Here is a 14,617-nt window from a genome sequence, read left to right as displayed (position 1 = left end):
GGGGAAAAATACGACTTCCTCTCTTGGCAACCTGTGAACAGGTTAATGGAAGTGAGGTTTGCAATGAGCTGATATCTATCTGGATGGGCAGAGAGGGGGAGAGAGGCAGAGACACACAAAATGACATTCTGATGGATTTCCAACTGCCCTTTTTCTCCTTGGCCCCATTTTGCGGCGCATTTATTTATTTATCTACCTCATTTCTTGACGCTGTAAATAGCATCCATTCCTCTGCTAATGGTCAGGTTATACTTTACCAGCAGCAGGGACGGCCCCGGTGCGACATTTGATGATTGAGGGCGACAGTAGATGATGTCAGTGAGGGTATCTTTTTATTTTAGAGGTAGGTTGGGGTCAATGGACTGTCGTTCTGCTAAAAGGGAGCCTGCATTATGTTAGCGGTGCGCAAATGGCCCTCGCTGCTTTGAGATGCTTGTTTTTTTGTGTTTTTTAAAAAAAAAAAAAACCCAAAAAATGGATTTACCACAGACTCTCTTTCTCGTTTTGTCCCTGCAAAGCAAAGACACATGTCGGTTTCAAACACGGACAAACGCTCTCATGTAGACATCATACATACATCCCTATAAGCCCGATGTAAGCTGTCAACTCAGTGGCTAGAATAACATGTTGGCATTTTACGTTTTTGCGCGACAGTTGGATGAGATGTCTGTCAGGAGAGACAACTGTCCGAGATAGGACTGCGGCATTTGTCTTTGCGTGAAAACACTAGATAGTTCTTAAGAGACGTTTTTAAGGGACATTTAGTAACCACGATCCCGGGTCGAAGCTGTAACTGAAAAAATCGGCTCGTGTTTGATGCAACATGGAAGCGCACATGAAAAGCAAGGAATTCCATTGTCTCGACGCACACTTAAGGCTGTCTTTTGAGGCGGAAATACAATTTTAAAATTAGACAGATGAGGTCTGGGAAAAGTTCAGACTTGCTTAAAATGTTTAATTCTGCTCCATTTCTTTTGATATTTTGGTTAGTTAATTTTCAGCACATTGGGACCGACCTAAGTCCGCGCGCCAACCCGTCACAGCCATATGGAAGAGCACAGGTGGACCTCGGTGATTAATACAAATGATTTATCAAAGCAAATAGCTTGAGCTGCTCACTCTCCACCCTGAGCCAAAGAGTGATTTAAGATCTGTGGCCCACGAGGTGCAGGGGAACTTCCTCCAGCAGATGTTCCTGACTAATTATCTATTGTAGCGCAGATCCCACAATCCCTCAGTTCCTCTGTTGTCTTCCGGTGGGAGACTGGTCATCCCTGTTTCATATCCTTGGCTTGGTCTCCACTTACCTGGGGCACTCCTCCTCCATCTGTGAAGGGAACTGGAAAGACACACAGACTAACCCACCAGCAACATACAGCGCCGCACACACACCTTTGGTTGTCATTTTCAAGTGCAAACACCCCCTCCATCCTGCTGTTTAAGCTCAACGGGAGGGGAGTTATATAAAGTGCAACAGTCTACAGCTGTTATCTTTAAGTGTGCTCAGCTAAAAAAAAAAAAAAAGAAAAAAGAAAGGAAAAGAAAAAAAAAAAGAAGTGGAGTGGTGTGCAGGGCTTTGATGAAGCCATGTGGTTATTTATGGAAACAGACCTTTGGACATCGTTGCGAGTTAGGCTTTTTACAGCAAATAATTGCTCGCTATTCATTAAGACTCCATTTATTCATCCAATTCAACAAGTAGAATAAACTGAACAAGAGCAAAAAGGTACAAAGGGTACTTGAACTGCAGCGTGCCGAGTTAATGCTGTGTGAATCCCTTTTCGAGAAAAAGCGTTCAGCATCGGAGACAAAAATGAGTTTTCCTCCTCCTAAGACCGTTCTCTACTGTACGATGAGCATGTTGGCACATTTATTCCTGCTGAATAATTTAACGAAAAGAGCGTTTACACGCAGGGCAAATTGAAACAGTGCGCACACTTTCACAAAAACAGCCTTGAATATTTCAGCAAGGTAACGTCAGAGAGAAGTGGCAGGTTTAGCAATGTAACATGAAACGACGTCAGCTGTCTGAAACTCCCCAGCCTTTACCGGCATCATCCATTCGGACTAATGGACCAGCTGGTGGAGGAAAAACCCCTCCTTGTACACAGAGAGAACTCCAGCAGCACCTCAGAAAAACCCAGGCCGGAGCAAAGCAGAGCTAGAATGGATTAAGATATGCTTGGCTGCCTTTTGCAGTCCTGTCAATGTGGGCTGTGGCTGTGGGCTGGCGCAGATCAGAGAGACGCAGGAAGGTCATCGCCGCTGGGGAAAGGAGGCAGTGAAAATATTGTCCTGACAAGATGTAGAGTGACTTTTGCAACCCGAGGCTTGTGTTTCAGATTAAACCATGTTGGCTGATAGAAGAGGTGAAGTCAAAGGAGGTGTAAAGGGGGGACTTGAAGGGTGTTGATGCCGCCACCTTTTTTAATTCGCGGTCCCCTCCTCCGAGTCAATCCAGATTATAGTTTGGCATGATAAGTGATGAAAGACTATTACATTTCCTGCCAGTCTTGCATGAGTTTCACCTCCAGACTCGTGGTGTTAAATCTCAGGAGACATGTTATCGTCTAAATTTAACAGTGATTCACAGCATTTCATAACAAAACTGTGCTGTAGCATTCATTTGTTATGTATGCTGTAATTTTCATAGCACAATAAATGTTCTATTTCCCAAGGTAAACATATCACCTGTACCATAACATATACAGATATCTCTCTTGGTTTTATATTTTTCTTCTTGTCCATACAATGAATAGAGTAAACAAAAAGTATTATTCTCTCAACAAGACCCATTATTCCTACTCACAACAAAGTAAGACAAAAAGCAGGAAAATCCTACTTCAGGCTCTAAATAGACAGAGAACACTTGCTAGTTGGATCAATTCATTGGTGGTTTGGCTCTTTGCATGGAGTTTGTTGACAATAAGAAAAGAAAAGCCAGCAAATCATATTCTTTTAATAACCTTTCATCTTCTGAAGCATTTATCCCTCGTGACAAGCTCTGCTATCCCGAGGGACGTCTCGTCTTAAATGCAAAGAAAGCCATTTGGAAGTGTTTGTTGTTATTAGAACGTCTTGAGCCTAAAGATCTGTGTTCGTGCTGAACAAAAAGTCCCTACTTTGGAGAACAAACAGACTTGAGAATAAGATTTTCGAAACAGCTCAGCATAAACTTCATGATCTTAAATAAACTGGGCAGCCCTGGTCTATCTATAGTGAAGCTTTAAAAGTTGGGCTTGCAGGCCGAAGTTGGTCCTCCATAAGGTTTGATTTGGCCAATGATCAGTTAATAGTTTGCGCAGGAAGCCAGTCAAATAACAAGTTCGGAGAGGCAAGTAAAAACATTAATTAAATAGGAACTTACAAAGACTATTCTGGCAAAACATTTTAACCTTTCATTAAAGGTCCTATTTTTAAGAACAATGTACTTCTTGTGGCTCACTCCGAAGTCATCAAATACTGGCGCTTTGGGTTTCTCAACCCGTCAAAAACTGAGGCATTGGGATGACGGCTGGCCCGACCTACAATCCAAATGTGACAGTGTTTGACGACTTGGTAATGAGACTCAAAAATCTACTTTTCTTACCTCTAAGTCATAAAACAAGACAGAAAACCATTTAGATCAGATAAAGAAAAAGCATCACTAGAATTAGTTTTTTTTTCTCCCTGGCTTCTCAGGGCTTCCGCATCATTTTTCATCTTAACAATACTAAATAATAGCTGCTTACTTTTCGGTTGTGATCCATGAATAAATTTCAGTCTTGGCCCTCAAAAGGGAGAAAGTTTGGGAGATACTAGAGCAAGGCGTGTTTTGTTAAAGCAACGTTACGTAGAAAATTGGCTTTTTATGGGAATTGGCGCCAAATCCCAGGTCTGTAACAGTTTGTGATGTAGGTCCTAACTACAAACGAAACTCCTTACTTTATAACAATGTTTTTTGTTGAAAACTTGTATCTTGAAGTAAACATGTATGTAACGCTGTGATCCTAACCTCTCACTGAAGTTACATAGAGCAGAAACAAGTGAGAGGAGGACGGAGTGGCTGACACAGAAACGCTATTCATGATATTCACCAAACTAAACCTTTAAAATCATTCTGAAGCTGTTCTTTTGAGGTAAAATGTCACACAATGTTGCTTTAAATCATGCTGATTCATTGTGGATAGACCGATAACAGGTTTTCTTAACTGAGTATTATGTTGCTCTTGGCTGGGTTGACCCCAGCTTGTTCCTTGCTCATGTATCACTCATCACAGAACCGTCATGCAAGTCTTCCTGTTTGTTTCTTGCCACACTGGCAGTTTAGGTGCGATTTCTGGCCACTCCGGGAAAAAAGGCTTTCAGCAGCATTCTCCATTAGTTTGGCTGATTCAGGGTTGTTAGCCACTTTTAATTTCCCATTAGACCCACAAATGCTCTATTCATGTTCTCTCTCAGGTAACTCATTAATTTGCTGTGATGCATATGAGATGGTGAGTGAGGGCCTCTTGCCAAGAGTTGGTTAGCATTTTATGCATAAAAGAAATACAGAGTGGAGCAGATGGTTACATTAGGGACTGATGATACTGACACAATGTAGCGTGTGAATATGTCTGTGTTTGTGTGTGAGTGTGAATAAATTACATACACTCAATGTGCGTGTGTTATATTAGGCTATTAGGGAGCGATGATGTGTGTAGATCCCACATTTCCTGCTTTTGTCGTGTCTGTAAGTGTGTCCCCTGTATATCCAGGTTGGTGCGTTTGAATATACAATGTTAACAAACCAGCACAGGATAATGATGACTGTGTGCCGCTCCGGGGAATTAATGCAAAACAGACACTGAGAGGCGCATCAGATCTGGCAGCGTTTGGAGCTCATGTAGAAGGAAGATTTTTGCCCATAGAGTCAGAACAAGTGAGGCCTAACAGACGCCTTGTTTGGCCCCAAACTGCAGGACTTCGCTTTCATTAAGCTCCATGTGAGTCTCAGCACGTTCGCCTTTGTTCAGCTTGTTCTCTGCACAGCGCCTCAATTTTTCACTTTGCCGTATACAGTCGGAGCAGCGCCGCATGACTCTGTTTCATAAAGGTACTGTAAGGTGAGCTTGGCTCTGTTGATTTAATTATGTGGTGTAGTCTCCCAGTAGCGGGCGAATGCAACAAAGCTCCTCACCTCACCTCGTGTGATCTATGATCAATCCAAACTGTTTATGTCACATGGACTAAGGGGCGAAAAATAAGGATTATTTCTTAGCAATCAATCTGCCACTTATTCTTTGGATTAATGGTTAACTTAGGTTAAACCTAGACATCGAATGTGTTTAGCTAACACTGCCTGTTACAGGAGCATGTTCAAATTAAGAGTTTAATGGGCCACCCCAGTAGCTCAGCTGGTAGAGCGTGCACCCCATGTACAGATGCTGTGTCCTCTCCGCAGCAGCCGAAGGTATGATTGTGATCTGTGGCCTTTCGCTGCATGTCATTCCCTCTCTTACTCTTCACCTGCCCAACCAAATAAGGCAATCAATGTGATGATTGTAGTGTCTCTGTGCCTGTTTTTGTGTTCTATGTTTTTGCTGAGGCTGGGCGTGGCTCCCCTGGTCGGCTGCCTCTCACACACCTGCTGCCCATCTAACCATCATGCTGCGGCCTTCTCTCTACTCGCTGCCTGATTGTTTCCACTCATCACTGTGGTATTTATGGCTGAAAAACTTGTGCTACCACATGTGATTTTTTTGCTCTTGCTCTATCTCCTCATTATTTCCCAGAGCATGTGCAACCTCCGAGCTGCAGCTCACTCTGCCACCCAGCCTCCTGCACGTTACCATGCCACCAGACAAAATACCTCTGTGGATCTACCTGTGTCTCACTCACCTGTGCCTCCACCTCAGCCTCAATCTCCCAGTACTGTGAGCCCAGGCGACACCATCTACTGTGCCAACCGCCTGAGCATTTCTCTACAACCCATTCACCCGAGCAACCTAATAAATTCCTTTAAACCTTGGTGTCTGCTTTTGGGTCCAAAATACAAAACCTTGAAATAAAAAATTGAGTCTTGAATCAACTTGGAAGAGTTGTCTTTTTAAACATGCAGGTGTTTATTTTAGTCTTTGATATTCATTATATTCAAACTTCCCATTAAACATAAGTGTTTTCACATGTGGATGTTATAAAAAAAAACATTAAATATATGTTGTCTTGAGTTATTACATCAATAGAGAAGTAGGGTCGTTTTCTCATAAGCTTATATACAATTTGACTTACTTTCGCAACCAGAGGGATAACACGCCATATATAACACAGTCGGCTCGATCTCACTCATCTATCGAGCTGTATTCATTCTTGTCGATACATTTCTTACTAAAGGATTTGAATATCAGTCAGTCTGTTGTGTTACTGCCAGTGTGCTGAGTAATTGGCAGGCTCATTAAAAAAAATAGTGATACATGCCCTCAAAGCCCAGTGTCAATCAAACTCAGTCTTATTATAGAAGCCACAAAACAGTAAGTCAATTAATCACTAAGTCAATTCACAGGAAAAATGAGTTGCAAACGATTTTGTGAAGTGACTATTGTTTTAAGTTTCTATAAATTCAAAATTGTTCAACTGTGGTTGGTTCAAGCTCATCAAATGTTGATATCTGCTGCTTTTCTGTTGTATTTTTTTTTTTGGTACTTGATTTGTAAACACTCGAAAAACAGATTCCCTTAACCTTGTATGTAATATTTGAATGGACACATAAGTTAACGTATAAGTCTGCAGTAATTTTATTTAATCAGACTAAGTTATTGACTTTATTCACACTGATTCAACATGATGGACAATCTTTACATTAAACCTGATCCTTTATATTGAACTCATTAATAAATTTTTTTTGTGCATGTAGGTGTATTTAAAAGTAGATTAGACAATAATCAGGGTGTGCTTTAGGGCCTTCCAACATTAGGATTGACAAGTTTTCACCACCACGGCGTGTCCTTGGGTGCTCAGTCAGATCCAATCAGGATATTCTCCCAGGCTCCACCCTGTAATCCAAATAAGGTCACATCTGATTCCAAAAAACCAAGACGTTGACAGCCGTGATGCCAAAATTACAGTAGACAATCCAATGAGTAACGGCAAGGTTGCTTTAAATTTGTGAAAAGAATGCTAACATTTGGCGAATGATACATATGTGATCCTAATATTAGTCATAAAATGATGAGAAAAACGAAAAGTTGCACTGAAATTAATTCAGATAACGAGTATCCAGTAGACAGCAAGTTTAACAACAAAATCAATACGTCTATAGGATAAATACGACTAACTATAAGAGAATGCATCATCCCCGCCAACTATTATATTGCTCTAACACTACCGGCTGTCCTGTATACTTCCTTTTTGCATTTTGTAGTCTGTAAAATTACACCGCACCTCTGAAAAATGTTAAAAAGGTGCCCAAGGCCAAATGATTCTACAGAGCGCTCCAGTCAAAAGATTTCCAGACTAAAAGCTTGGACGCCAGTGGTGAAAGTATTCCGAATGTCAAAGGTTTTAGTGCAAAAATGAAAACTAAACTAAAGTGGAGCTTTATATTTAAACGCCTCATTAGAACTCCCTATTCAAAGCATTAAAATATATCCTTTTGTAATGTGTGGCCCTCTCAAGGATGCCAAACACATGAGACATGAAATCAGTAATCAGTGTGAAGCTGAAAAGAAGCAAAGGAACCCACATGGAAGAACCTCTGAGGGGCTGGAGACATTGCAATTATAGAAACTATTGACTTGCGTTTCCCAAGGTATGATCAATTGCAGTGAAATAATGACATCTCTGTGTTGTTTTGACCCATTCACAGTGAAGGCAATTTATTTTGTGTGACAGGAGGCTTGCAAGGGACAACTTAGCTGATGTGTGCCAGAGATCAGGGAGAGGAGAGTTTTCAGCTGGAAAGACTTTGAGAGGAAGGTCATTACTTTGTGCGTCGGCCTCTCTGAGGATGTGGCCCAACAAATGTGTTTTTCTTTCAAGTGTTTTTAGCCACTCCGATGATGTTCTACAGCTTTTACAGTAAACAACGTGGATTATTTCGTCAGCATTTCTTGTCAGGGCAATTTTCTGACATTAGTTGAGTATATTAAATATGCTGCAATAGACCTACAGCTCAGGGAAACGAGTACGCTCAAAAAATGACATCTGCTCTTTGCATGTTGTCCTCTGTTCTTTCAGGAAATTCAGTTCTTAAATCAACCTGTTTGGGAGGAGGTGACATGTGATGTACAGCTTCATTCTTTTTGAGTAGCATGAATATAATGTGCACAATCAAATGAAATGATGAAAGTGAAAAAAATAAAAAAATTCTAAGTCTTACTGGAAATCACAGTTGTACACAATTAAAAAGCAATTGTAAAAGACTTGGACTTTTATACAGTTTTTAATTTAAATGTTCGACTATTTATTGTATGTTTGTCCTTTTGAGGTCAAAAACATCCTTGGATAAATAAATGCAGATGAGTCTGGTCTCTGGTTTGGAAAAGCTGATGACGCCCCAACATTTATTTTCACAGGATGAAATATGTACATGATTTAAATTCCACGTTTTGAATGCTTCTATTGTTACTTATCCCTTTGGCCTTCAAGATGTTATTTGTTTGTATGCCAGTGTGAATGCCACATCTTCAGAATTTTTCAGAATTTTCACTTTTTATTCCCCTACATTTTAAAAACGCCCTTGTGAACAGCTTGCCTTTATGTCTCTTTTATTGGTTTAACTTGATGTATTTATTCTTTTTTTATTTTGACTGTTCAAAAATGTACTTTTTCAGTATTTGTTAATACATTATTGCCTATTTAAGTGCAATACAGTACGTTATAACACTGAACAGTCGTGGATGTGTTATGTCCCTGACAGAGTGGGCGTGTACACTTTCTTTTTTTAAATAAAGTTTTAAACAGGTGAAAAAAAAGTACCAACAGCGTTTTAATAAAGCTGCCAGTTCTGCTACTTTTATTCTCTGCTGCTGCACTTTTTAACACCAGAGACATTTTATTTCGCCACATGTCTGGTTCTTTTATGACTTCTGGAAGATTTTGTGGAGATGTAAGAAGTAGCTGTTCATCTTTTCCTGACTGTCTGGGCTCCTGTTAGCTAGCCGGTAACTAGCTAATAACGCTATCTTAAAAGCGCCACATCATGCCAGAAGAGTGTTAATGTCCTGCTGCCGGCTGCCTGACACTTCTGGATCTTACCAACGCTGCAGACACGATGAGGAGGCACTGCTTTGTATCAAGGTAACTTTATATTTTTGCTGTTTCTGTTGACATTCATGTATGTCCATTATGCGCTTGTTAGCTCTGGGCTAACGCTAGGTGCTATATCAGTATTGTTTTCCCGCCTGCGCCTTGCTGCAGTTCAGCTGCTCCCTGTCTCTCTGTAGCAGCAGCTGGGATTATATTGGTACTATTTGTGAGCTAAATTGTTTGTGGTTTAGCTTATTTTTCTTGTGGAATGAATGGAGCTTTTATGTGGATTTTTTTTGTGCTAACTTATGTTTATGTGCTGAATTAGTCTTGGTTCATAGTTTCTTCTTTTGTTGCATCCGCTCAAGGTCAGACTGTCGATAAAATAAACAAATCAAAAAATGTGCTTCTTTGGCTCTGACGCAGCATCCTCTAACTAACTCAATGTCCTGCCCACATCAATATCGGAGTAGTAACACATCACTGTTAATAGACTATGAACACTGCAAGGTAACTAATTTATCAAATAAATGTTGTGTAAATTGTAATTAGGTTTTTATATTGCTGGTTGTTCCAAATTGTGACACAAAAAGTTTGCCAATGAATATCGGTCCCAAATATTGTTTTTCTGTTGCCAGGATTTCTAAAAATCAGTATTCGTAAAATACCTATCAGTCAGCCCTGAGTAAAAAGTACACAAAACTCTAAACTTACATACTCGTTACATTCATATGAGCAGTACTTGAGTAAAAGTCTTAAAGTATCTGATACTGACTTACTTTAATAAAAATGTATCACAATTAGAAGTAAATTACACATATATTGACATGTATGTTAATACTTTTTACTGTAGGTCGAATGATTCCCTGCCTTGTGATTATTGGAACCAGTTTTTTCTTTTTTTTTTTAGATCTGTTTTAAATCTGATCTGAAATCTGATCTTGCAGGTAAAAAAAAAGAAAAGGAAAGCAATTTAAAAATTGCAGTGTTTGGCGCTGTCATGGTCCTGTCATTATTGTTCATTCTATATGTGTGTTTTCTAGGTTTATGCAGTGTTTTTTTGGTCCTTTTTTTCCACTCTTCTGTTTTCCTGTGCTCCTAACCAGCCTGATTTTCCCTCCACACCTGTCTTGTATCTGATTAATTAGCCCAGCCCTGTTACCTGAGTTCCTTCCCGGTCTGCCTTCCCTCCTCACCTGCATTACATCTCCTTCATTAGCTCTTCCCTCTTCCCAGTGTTCAGCTCCTTCTCTGTTTGCAGTGTTTTTCCTTTCATTAGCCCCTTCTGTGTTTCCCTGCCTCGCTCCACCTGCACCTCATCCCCATCATTATTTTAGTTTGTATTTAAGTCCGGTCTTGTGTTCAGTCATTGTTAAATTATCTATTGTTTTACTGTGAGCTTGCTGTTCAGTGTTTGCCTGTTAAAACCTCATCCATTGCACCTCTAAGCTGCCCTCCCCATGAATTTTGGTCCACTTTTCCTTCTCCAGCCTGACATGCTCTGTAGCGTGCAATCTGCAAAGAAACTAGAGTTATTAACTCGATGTAGGTAGTAAAAAGTGTAGTATTTCCCTCCAAAGCGTGGTCAAGAGGAAGTATTAGACCTCAACAAGTACTTTTCCCAACTGTCATTTAGATTCATGAATTGGCGATCATTTAATTGACATTGGAGATGTTATTTTAGTGTACAGGGGCTCAGTAGTAGCTGGATGCTTTATTTCATAGTGCTTTTCTGGAGTCCTCAGGGAGGTTTGAAACTCAGTTTATGGATTTCCTGGTAAACACAGTCAGACCAATTCACATGTTTTGGCTGGCTGAAAACTGTATAAAACTAGTCTTATGAATATATTTTAGCTTTGGTTTGGGTAACTGTGGGACTGCTTGCTACTCCTGGAAACATGGCATATCTGTAATGATCCATAATTAAAATACATACATTTACTTCCATTATCTTTGCAACACATTTACGTCTGATAAGTTTCACGATCCAATCTGTCCGTAAGAAGCGTACATTTTAGATTGACTGTTCTGCATTATTTTTAAAAGAGTCAAGGGATGCATGTTATATTTGACACCGGCAGACCAAAAAGCAGAGACACCAGAATTTGTGTAAAGTAAAAAAGTTTTATTTTCCAATAAAAGGTGAAAGAAGAAGACAAGGGCAAGTGGGTTGGTGGAAACAAATTCCAGGGTTGAGTATTCTCACTGGGTTTCCGGGAAGAAGCTGGCAACACAGGTGAGCTGGAGAGGGCAATGGAGGAGAGATGCCAGTTATCTGCACATAGAGCAAGCAAATCCCATCAAACACAAGCATCACAAAAATATCAAGAACACCAGATTAGTATACTGAATAAACGCTGGAGGGTCACTGGTAGAGACTAAACAATCTGGCAATGAAGGGAAGAGAAGACCAGGGATATGTAGTGGCTGTTCGTCAGTGGATGAAGCACGGGTGCGTCTCTGCTGCAGTGGCAAGACCACACCTACTAATGCACACACTGGGAAGGAGCAGGTGAGGGAAAAATGAAGGGAGGAAACAGGTCGGGAATACACAGCAGGGAAACAAAAACAAGACACAGCTAGACTGATATGGCACGACAATGCATCTTTTACTGTATATAATCATAAAAATAATATACAGTGAACATCATGATGGTATATACCTATGCCACAGTTCATCTGTTTATTATTCAAGAGTTACTGATGCTGTATGTCTCCTGAGAAACTTACTGTTTTTCGTTAAGTCACTACAAAAATGGTTGAGACACCTGGAGGCCCCTGTCTCACATAGCGGTTTGTCTGCCTTCAAATTTAAGCCTATGTTGAAGAAGCATGAGTCTCTCCATCCCTCATCCCGCAATCACTCTATTCTTCACTAAGGAGAGAGTAACATATTTAAAATCATCTTCCCGTATAGGGCTTTCAATAGTCATTATGCTGGTCTGTCAGAATTTAATGTAGTAATGATTTATTGACGGTGAAACGCTACATGTAGCACCTTAATCAAAGACAAAAATGTTTAGCATATAAATAGAGCTTTCCTCTAGGACTTGTGAGTGAATATGTGGTTGAGAGAGGCAGATCGAAGTGATAATCACATGCTTGTGCTTTCTACCAAAATGCTTTTCGAGATGAACTCCACTCTTACTCTTGAACATCTGTATTTTGCTGTGACACAGACAAATGGGACAATGGGGACAGTAGAAAAAGTACTCCAAGTCCTCTCGCCTGTTCACAGAAAACGATCCATCAGGCTCCCCCCGACCCCTCAGCCTGTGCGTCTGCCTTGTCTGCAAATCGCTTAAATCCCAATCCCAATTCCACCCACACATCCATCCTGACTTTATTGCCGCTTTCTCCAATGACCGAATGGTACATCATGCGCACACAAACCTGAAATACTTCTATAGGAGGAACTTGAAGATAAGACGTGGCTAACTGGTACCAGTAGCGTGGCAGCTACACCTATCATCTGCAACCCACCAGATGACTCAGTTCCCAAGACAGATATATTCTGTAAGTGATAGCAAGCAAGCGATGTGTATTCTGTGTTCAAAACAAGATTAACTTCAACAGAAAAACTAACAACGTAATAACTATTACAAACCTCGACTGCAACTTATGATTATTTAATCTGCAGAATATTTTTTATGATTAATTCATTTATCATTTATGTCAAAACATTGTGAAGATGATCAGCAAGATTTTTCAGGGCCAGAAGTGAAGTCTTCAAATTATTTTCTTTTGCCCAACCAACAGTTCGAACCCCAAATACTTTATTTAATATCATAAATGGCAAAGACAAAACAAAAAATACTGCATTTAAGCAGGTGGACCAAGCAAATGTTTGACATATTTTGATTTCACACTCAACTAATTGATGAATTGACTTATTGTTGCAGCTCCATTACAAACATTGCCACACATGAAGCTGTAACTCCTGTAAACTATCCTGTGGCTGCTGATACTAATGGATCTGGCATATGTTGCTTTGAGTTTGAAGGATAAGGCTGACAATATTGTTTGTTTTTTGTTATTGTCAACAAATCTTATTAAAAGATTAAAATCCACAATGAATTGATCCTACTGTACTCAAAAGTATCACCTGTGAAGCAATAGTTTGACATTTTAATGTGCCATTTGCCTCTGTTGTTAATACAATACTCACTAGTTAACCCTTTGTGTATTTATCCACAGCTGATAATAGACCCCATCAAATAAGGGCTGAATTATATACAAAATATATCATTTTTGAATTGTTTTGACAGACATTGTGACTGCGATATGAGTCCTGATCTCAGAGGAAATTTTTGCATCTCATTCTGACTGAAAAATATAAAAGATATGATGATGGGTTTTAGATTATGGTTTGTAGACCTGGACATCTCTGTAGCAACACAGGGCTTAATTTATAATGGTATGTTCTGACACATTTCAGCTTTTATCAAAAAATTGCAGCTCCTGTAGTTTGGATATTGCACTTGACGATTTTGTGGTTTTGATAATATTTGAATTGATTGTTAAGCCTGTACACAAATGCACCATTTCCTCCTATTTGAGTGATGTTTGCTCCTTTACAGAGCTGTGCTGTTTTTCAAAAATGTCATCTTACAAAAACGATTTGTAATAGAGATGTACAGATCGATCGGCAACCTATCGCAATCGGCCGATTATGCCCCTATCGGTTTTGATTGGAGTTCTCAAAATAGATCAAAGCAGGCCGATCAGATGATGTTTCAATATAGAGTGCATTGACTGCATGCAGGGTGGGAATTTCACGGCGGCAACGACGGCCAACTGCACTTTGGCCTTGATGCTGCGTGAAAAAAATCTCATCGTATGGCCACAGTGGCCTTTGTGCCCGTGGCCCGGTCAGCATACTGAGCTTGCCTTGAATTACAGCCACCTGAGTGCACAGTAGTCAATCACAGTAACTTCAGTGAGTTCGCGGTTCGCGCAGGTGGAGTCTCATCATCACATCGATGATCTCACGTTAAAGCCTCTCAAACAGCAGCAGCGTCTCAAAACAGAAGAACGAAACTTACAGCACAGCGAGCGAGCGCAGCCGGTTTTGACATGATACATAACTGACTTATGTGGTAGGATTTAGTCCGGTAAAGTTGGAAATATATTCACAGATTCGAACTTACTGGATCAATAACTCATAAGTGAAACCTTGTTAAAACACAAACGACGGGTCTTTCCTACCGTAGTAAGGTAGACAACGAGCTACAACCGTGTTTTTATCAAAACCAGCGGTCCTCCCGGTCTGTATGGTCAGCCGTCTGTGAGACGAAGGCGCAGGGACCGTCTACAAAGTGCAACACAGAAAAGAGAAACTACAAAAAATATTCAATAACTTCACTATTATTCAGAGTGTAGTGCCACCAAAATCACTCCACACATCAGTGGT

General features: G+C 40.2%; 1 long non-coding RNA gene across 1 annotated transcript in view; it reads left to right on the top strand.

Moving 5' to 3' along the window:
- The first annotated feature begins 8,933 nt into the window (after positions 1–8,933).
- LOC115582606 (uncharacterized) overlaps positions 8,934–14,617 on the top strand; it is a 76,238-nt gene continuing 70,554 nt past the window's right edge. Inside the window, exon 1 of the long non-coding RNA XR_003984194.1 lies at positions 8,934–9,255. This is a non-coding gene — a long non-coding RNA (uncharacterized LOC115582606). The remainder of the gene's footprint in view (positions 9,256–14,617) is intronic.

The sequence above is a fragment of the Sparus aurata genome, chromosome 6, assembly GCF_900880675.1.
Source record: "Sparus aurata chromosome 6, fSpaAur1.1, whole genome shotgun sequence".
NCBI lineage: Eukaryota > Metazoa > Chordata > Actinopteri > Spariformes > Sparidae > Sparus > Sparus aurata.
This window is presented reverse-complemented; position numbering and strand designations above follow the sequence as displayed.